Below are 7,895 nucleotides of genomic sequence, written 5' to 3' on the forward strand. Positions count from 1 at the left end.
GGCGAGCTGACAAGGGATTCTTGGACTCTGCTACAGTGGTGGAGCTATTATTGATATAGATTTTGCCAAGATTGTTCCATGCTATCTGCCTCAAAGGCACATTTGCAGCATTTCTCTGACAAATTATTGAAAGGAAACGGAGGACAAGTAGATTCAAGATGAGAAGAATTACAAGTGCGAGTGAACAATGTCTTGTTTTTTAAAAAGCGATTTGAGGTTGCGATGAAAGATGCTATAGAAATATCCTTATTATTATCATAATTATTAAGAGGAAAAGGTGTTTATGTATATTCAAGTTCAAGTGTAAAATATACACACACATTTACCAAGCTAAGGTTCGAGGATTGACAGCAACAGAATTTGCGGCTATGTGGTCTTGTGGTATGACAATCGTCTTTACACTGGAAGGTTTAGGGTTTGCATAGTTGAGTCTTTGAAAAAGGCTCTTTACTCACATTCTCTCGTACTCCAGTGTAAAATAATATCAGATATTATGTCTCGTCCGACGTGCTAAGTGTTTCTGTTAGCTAGGGATCCTTTGTAATTGCTTCGAACATGTTTAGTGGATATTGCACTAAATGCTCTAGTGTTGGACAAGGAAGATAAAGCACAATTTGTAAAGAAATTTCTAGACATTCGAGGATCTTGAGGGATGCTACTCATGTATATAAAAATAGATAAGCTACTTTTAGCAGCCCCACGTAACCACAATGTATCCCAATGTTTTTATCAAAGAGCGATTGGTGACCTACATTGCCCGACATTCTGGAGTGAATCGGATGTGTCATAAAATTAGTCTTGACTTGAGCAAGACATTTATTTCTTTGTCTGGGTGGGGCTTTCTGACCTCCCATAGTGGACAGGCACTTACTATGTCTTCTATCCCCCTTTATCTATTTTCCAACACGCTTTCTGTCTTTGTCCTGGAATGAGATACATACCTTGGCTTTATCCTGGCCCTGGCTGGGAGGGAAACAGTGAAACGTATAGAAGAGTTTTGGGTGAGGATATTTTTTTCTCTTGTAAATCATCTCTCTGTATTATTTTCTGTTTTAATGATTGGTAAACATTTGAGTTTCTCTTAGTAAGGGCCTGTTCTTTATCAGGATGAGACTTTTAGGTGATATCAAACTGATAGTATGTTCTTTGAATCTACATCTGCACCCTATTTGAACCAATTCCCCTTTGTTTTGCTTTTTTTTTTTGTTTTTGTTTTTTTTGGGTGCTTTAATTGTAATTCTATAACTTTTTTTATTATCCCATTTTATTCCTTTTTATTGGCGCTGATATGACCTAAATGTGTCACAAGCACCGTAAAAACAAACGAAACATTTATTTCTTTGTGAAAAATATAATTATTATTACTTCTACTATCTGGTTCTGATATACAAGAGACAATAAAATGTATCTGTCGTGTAAACAAATGAATGTTGATTTTGGTGTGTGTGATGAGAGAAATTTGGCGCGCTAACTCAGTAACTGACCACTATAGTGTGATCTACTCACAGGATGTGAGCTGAAATTGAATTTAAGTTATAGGTCTAGAAAGATCTCCTCATCATATTGACCAGTTTACCACCGTACTCTGGAAAAACACGTATTTGAAAATTGGGTCAGAAAACTCATCCTAACTGTTGGGTGCTATTTTTGGTGTAATGTTTGCAAGTCCGTTAAACAATCATAGCGTCTCGTATTCAATCAGCAGTTCAGGGAGGCTGATTTTTCCTCTTTTGGTTTTCAATCTGCATTTTTGAAAATCGATTTATCATACAATTTCCAGAATTTCGTCAAAAAAATGCGTCTGTACAGGTTAAAGTGGACTTTAAAATAATGATAATAATATAATATTAATAAAAGTCAACTTAATTTCATCGCCTTGTGCATAGGAGAAGCAAATAATCAAGAATAACACGTAGATAAATCCGGTCTACATTTATTTAAACAAATAAATAATTAATATAACAAGTGAGACCTGTCTGGGTTGAGATGACCATGACAATTACCATGTGAGTTTTGCTCCGCTTTCAAATACATATATCGAGATTTGCAGTTCTCAAGTTCTAGAATTTAAAAGATGATTGGAGTGATTTTTTAAATATATAAAATGTATCACCCCTCTCTTTTGTTTTGTATATTTTACTTTCTATATGCATGCAGTGACGGGTATGTCAAGAATTATAGCAAAACATGATATGAAGAGAACCGGCAACTTGTACTGTATGAAATGGAAATAATTTGCAGTGAGAGAGAGAGAGAGGCTGAGGCAATTATTGTATTGAGGTTTTAGTCGTAAACTTCAATAAATTATTATACTGTATGTTACATTTTAACGAACAATAACTCCCGACTATTATCATACGATATGATAAATGATGTTATAGGCCCTGGCCTTCTTTAGGCGTTCAGGCAAAATGACGAGTTCGACACCGCTTTGGACATTTTTCAGGCCTCCTTGTTCACCAAGCAGTTATTACAGTTGAGCACGGATAAAGTGAAACGAGCAAGGAAAAAATCGTTATATCAGTAATTGTTTAATTCAGTCAGCATCTCTCTTTCGCACCCCCTCTTCGCATGTTTTCCAAGTCCACACAATCACTTCAAATTTCTCACAAAAATTATTGAGCCTCGTTCCCACTGTTTGAAAAATCGACACTCATAAATAAATAAATAAATAATGACTTTGTCAGATCATTTTGAAATGTTTATTGTCGAGCAAAACCGTCCAAAAACTTCTTCACAAACGTATTAATTATATTTTTGATCGACTGTTTGTCACAGAAGAGTTTATAACATTATACATATTACCCATCCAAGTTCATCTGCCTTGACCCGATCCCAGCACCATGACTTTTAGATCATTTAGAAGTTCTACTGCCTTTTTATCACTATCATTATTAATGAATCACTAACGCTTGGATCTGTCCAAAAAAAAAAAAAAAATCACTTAAACGTGCATCTGAAACTCCCCTTGTTTAAAATTTAAAAAAAAGAAGTTAAACTGTCCCATGGGATTTAGGTAATTATCGCCCTGTGTCTATCAACAACTAGATTACTTATGAGTCGTTATAATTTGTTCGAACTCAATCGATCGGTAGGTAAAAAACACCACAATCCAGAGCCTGCATTGTTAAAAATCCAAAACCATCTGCTATGTGCCACTGATAAAAATAAAGTTTCAATTCTTACGCTTTTAGATCTTAGCGCAGCTTTCGACACCACCGACCATTGAATTTTGATTGATCGTTGGAAAATAAGTAATTTGGTATGTAGCTATAGAAGTGTGTTAATTGTATACAATCGTATCCGCTCCCTTTTCATTTGGTCTACCTCGGAGTTCCGTATTAGGCCCTCTTCTCCACCCTTTGTGCACATAATCACAGTGAAACATTATTCGTCAGCATGCTGTCAACTATCTCATGTGTGCTGACGATACACAGATGTACTTGTCTATAAATCCTTCATAAATAAATAAATTAGTGTCATCAATGCAAAATTGTATTGTGGATGTCAAGAGGTGGATGACAGTTAATAAATCAAAATTTAATCAAAACAAAACAGATATAATATTTTACGACCCAAAGAAACTTAGAAATAACATAATATGTCTGAATGATTTTATTCTGATTGAAAATGAGAATAGTATTTTTAGCGGAAAATCTTAGTGTGCTTTTGATTCAAGTCTGTCTATGGAATATCATATCAATTATTATGCAAAATATTGTACATTGAGCTTAGGAGAATAGGGCTGTTGGGAAAATTCCTAAAAATTCTCTAAAAGTATTGACATCCACTTTTATTTTTTCACTATTGTTCTCATTTTATTGTATGGTCTCCCCAACTACATGATTCAAAAACTACAAATTTTACTAAATCAAATTACCAGAATTGTACTAAGAAAGAAAAAAATGAACACCGTTTGTGTCCTGGCTTCCTGTAAAATTTAGGAAATTGAATAAAATATCAATTTTGTTATAAAATGTTCAATAGTTTAAATCCTGCGTAGGTACTTGGCTGGCATCACAATTGTATGTGACCCTAAATGCAGACTGAAATCCACTGATAAATTTTGTGTATTGCCCCAAGAAGTTCTAAGCGATTTGCACACAGGTCTAATATTCACTCTGGCCCATTGGGATAGAACGCTTTTCTCTCTGATCTTACAATCTATTTCTAAAACTCATTAGGAACAAAACAATCTTTTTAAATGTTCCATCAAGGATGATTATTGAATATGTATCTTGTTATGTATTTTCTATTGTCACATTAATTACCTACGTATGTCTGTGTGCGTGAGTTTGTGTATATATACATGGACATGAAAGAAATCGTCTATATGCGCCTTGAGCTGTATGTTCACATAGACAAGGGCGCTATATGAATGATTTATTATTACTATCATTATTATTATTATTAGTAGTAGTAGTAGTAGTAGTAGTAGTAGTAGTAGTAGTGGTAGTAGTAGTAGTAGTAGTAGTAGTAGTAGTAGTAGTAGTAGTAGTAGTAGTAGTAGTATAATTATGCCTTTTTCGCCACGACATCATAAGATATCGTCGCCTTTGCATTCCACGAAGGAATATAGATAATTCATCAAACAAGATGTCTGATGTCAACATGAATCACCCATGTTGTCACAGTGAGCAAATTGGGAGTTAATAATCTTGCTCAAGGGAAAAAAAAGGAAAGTGCCTGAAGCGGGGCTCGAACCCGGGTCCTTCCGGGTCACAGTGCAATGCCTTAACCACTCGGCCACTTCGCCCCCCCCCCCCAGTAGTAGTAGTAGTAGTAGTGGTAGTAGTAGTAGTAGCAGTAGTAGTAGTAGTAGCAGTAGTACTAGTAGTAGTAGTAGTAGTAGTGGTAGTAGTAGTAGTAGTAGTAGTAGTAGTAGTAGTAATAGCAGTAGTAGTCGTAGCAGTAGTAGTGGTAGTAGTAGTAGTAGTAGTAGTAGTAGTAATAATAATAATAATAGATCTTTATTGTCCATAAATATGGCAATTTGTCATTTAGTTACACTTGTTATAACGTTAAACGATAACTGTAACATTGAACAGATATTTCACTCCTACTTATTCTCTCTCTCTCTCTCTCTCTCTCTCTCTCTCTCTCTCTCTCTCTCTCTCTCTCTCTCTCTCTCTCTCTCTCTCTCTCTCTTTCTTTCACACGTGCGATATACACAACATAAACATATTCATTTCGTTTTCAATTTGTTCCGATTGTGGCAATTCGACACCAAAAATTATCATCATTATCAATTGGTCAGTTAATCTTACATTAAATAAATTAATCAGTTAATCAGTCAACGAATCAATCCTTGGTTTTTCTGTACCATATGAAATATTCAAAATGTTTATTGCTGATGGAACGAACGTTGATTTATACTTGTTAGTTCTACATTTAATCTGACAAAACCTTCTCCCAGATGGTAAAAGACTAAATTCATGGTATAAAATATGTTTTTTATTGTTGGTAATTGAGAATGCTTTCCTTTCTATTGCTTTTCCATGAATTCTTTCTACTCCATCAAGAGGATGGTTTATTATTTTTGATGCCTCTTTGATAGATTTTGAAATTTTTGATTTATCTTTAAGTCGGCATCCTCCAAACCATATGGTGCAGCCAAACGCAATTACACTTTTAATCAATGAGTCATAAACTCTTAACATAGTTTTCTTCCTTACTTGAAATGTTCTCAATTTCCTTAGGATGTATAATCTTTGGGCAACTTTCTTAGATATTATATTAATATGTTGAGAGAAATTGAGTGAACTATCAATGGTTATTCCTAAATATTTAAAATAGTCAACTATCTCGACATCATCTTTACCGATCGCCACACACTTTAAGTCGTTTTTATTTTTTACACCAAGCACCTGTTCTTTCGTTTTTTCAACATTTAATTCAAGCTGATTTTGTTTACACCAATCGGTGAATATATTTATTTGTTTGAAATAATTCTTTTCGGTAACTTTATCTTTTAATAAGCCAAGAATAGCAGTATCATCTGCATATTTCACTATAAAACAATTTTCAAAGGATGGTCTGCAGTCGTTGGTGTATAAGATGTACAGGATTGGGGAACTCACGCAGCCTTGAGGACATCCGTTCGACAACGTTCTTTTGTTGGAGATATGTTCACCCAATTTTACACATTGCGGTCTATGGGTCAGAAACTCTTTATACCATTTAATAAGGTAGTTTGGAATATCCATGTTGCACAACTTTTGAAGCAAAATATCTGTGTTCATGGCATTAAAAGCTGACGAAAAGTCGACAAACAGGATTCTGGCGTAATTCGAGGGCGTTTGGTCAAAGTGTTTTGAGATTGAATTTGTGGCGGTTAATAGTGCGTCTTCTACACTGAGATGTTGCTGGTATGCAAATTGGTACGGATCTAGCAATTTCAGGTCATAACATTTTTGTAGGAGCTCAGATTTTAAAATTTGTTTAAAACATTTCATTACAAGCGATGTAAGCGCTAGTAGTAGTAATAGTAGTAGTAGTAGTAGTAGTAGTAGTAGTAGTAGTAGTAGTAGTAGTAGTAGTAGTAGTAGTATCAATCCCTTTCAGAAGAAATCCTTCAGAACCTATGGGAGCGAAGTTGATCCAAGTTTCTGTCCAGGGAGTGGGACAAAACGGTTCATTTATCCTTTAGGATATGAGGTTAACAGAAGAAAACTTTTTTTTGCCAAATGTAATATTAGACAATTGCAGAAAACATTCATTGAACATCATTTCTTCCATTGACCGCTGCTTTATTTTTTAATTTAAATTTTTTAAAATATTTTTTGGGAGCAATTTGATTAAGTCTCTCTAACTGTGCAATTCTCAGCAGCTTTATTTGACGCGTACCCAACCTTCATATTGAGCAAAGAATAAACCATTTCGAGGGATCATTCCTGGAATATTTATTAGTGTGTGGCGTCGGTAGATGAGCGAATGATATCTTGTCTTGTAACACAGTAGAGTGATGTTGAGCAAGGTCAGTGACCGCATAACGATGGCCGCCAGATTATCGTGCACGTCGTGTATGACCGATGACTTGTACGGGATAAAATGGGAATTCGGATCCACATGGCTCTCTGAGCCCGTTTTCATGAACACGGACTAGCGCTTAGTCTCTGACTTTTGTCAAGGACTTGGATAAAAAATCGGATTTTATGTGAGCTGACCAAGCAAGTCTCAAAATAAAATCACGGCACCTTCGGACTAAGTTTGGCCACGTTTTAGTTATTTGTTGAGGCCGGACTTCAAATGTAGTCTGAGCGTCCTCAAGATAGCAGCTATTTTTAGATTGAGATCGATAGAGCTTCCAATCGGAAGGAAAATACGTCGGTTACGAATGGCAGAGACAAAAAGTTTCCTGTTGCTAATGACGCTGGCTTTTAGAAATCTGTACGATAAGTGCAGATCGCAGAAAGTACACATGTTGTGAGTTCTTCTTCTTCTTCTTCTTCTAGGTTCCATGCCTGGTCCAGGCTTCGGATACTGCATGAATTATCTCTCTCCATTCCTCCCTGTCTCTTGCTTTTTCAAACAGCTCTTGGATTGTTAGGTTGGTGAAGCCCTTCAGTTGGTCTATGAGTGTTTTTCTTTGTCTCCCCCGGGCGCGTTTACCAGGTATTTTTCCACAACTTGCCAGGTATTCATTCTTATCTTTCCTTACTATGTGTCCGAAAAAGGATAGTTATCGATCCACTATTAAGGGCATTAGTTTCCTTTGTTGGTATGTTTGTTTTAGCACTTCTTCGTTCGTTTTGTGTGCAGTATACGATATTCTCTGCATCCTTCTCAAGCACCACATTTCAAAAGCTTCAATGTTCTTTTGTGTTTCTGCATTTGTAGTCCAGCTTTCGCATCCGTATAACAAGATTGGCCACACGTAGCACTTCAAGACTCGG

Source organism: Berghia stephanieae, chromosome 2, assembly GCF_034508935.2.
Source record: "Berghia stephanieae isolate SIO BIC M18660-M18661 chromosome 2, UCSD_Bste_1.3, whole genome shotgun sequence".
NCBI lineage: Eukaryota > Metazoa > Mollusca > Gastropoda > Nudibranchia > Aeolidiidae > Berghia > Berghia stephanieae.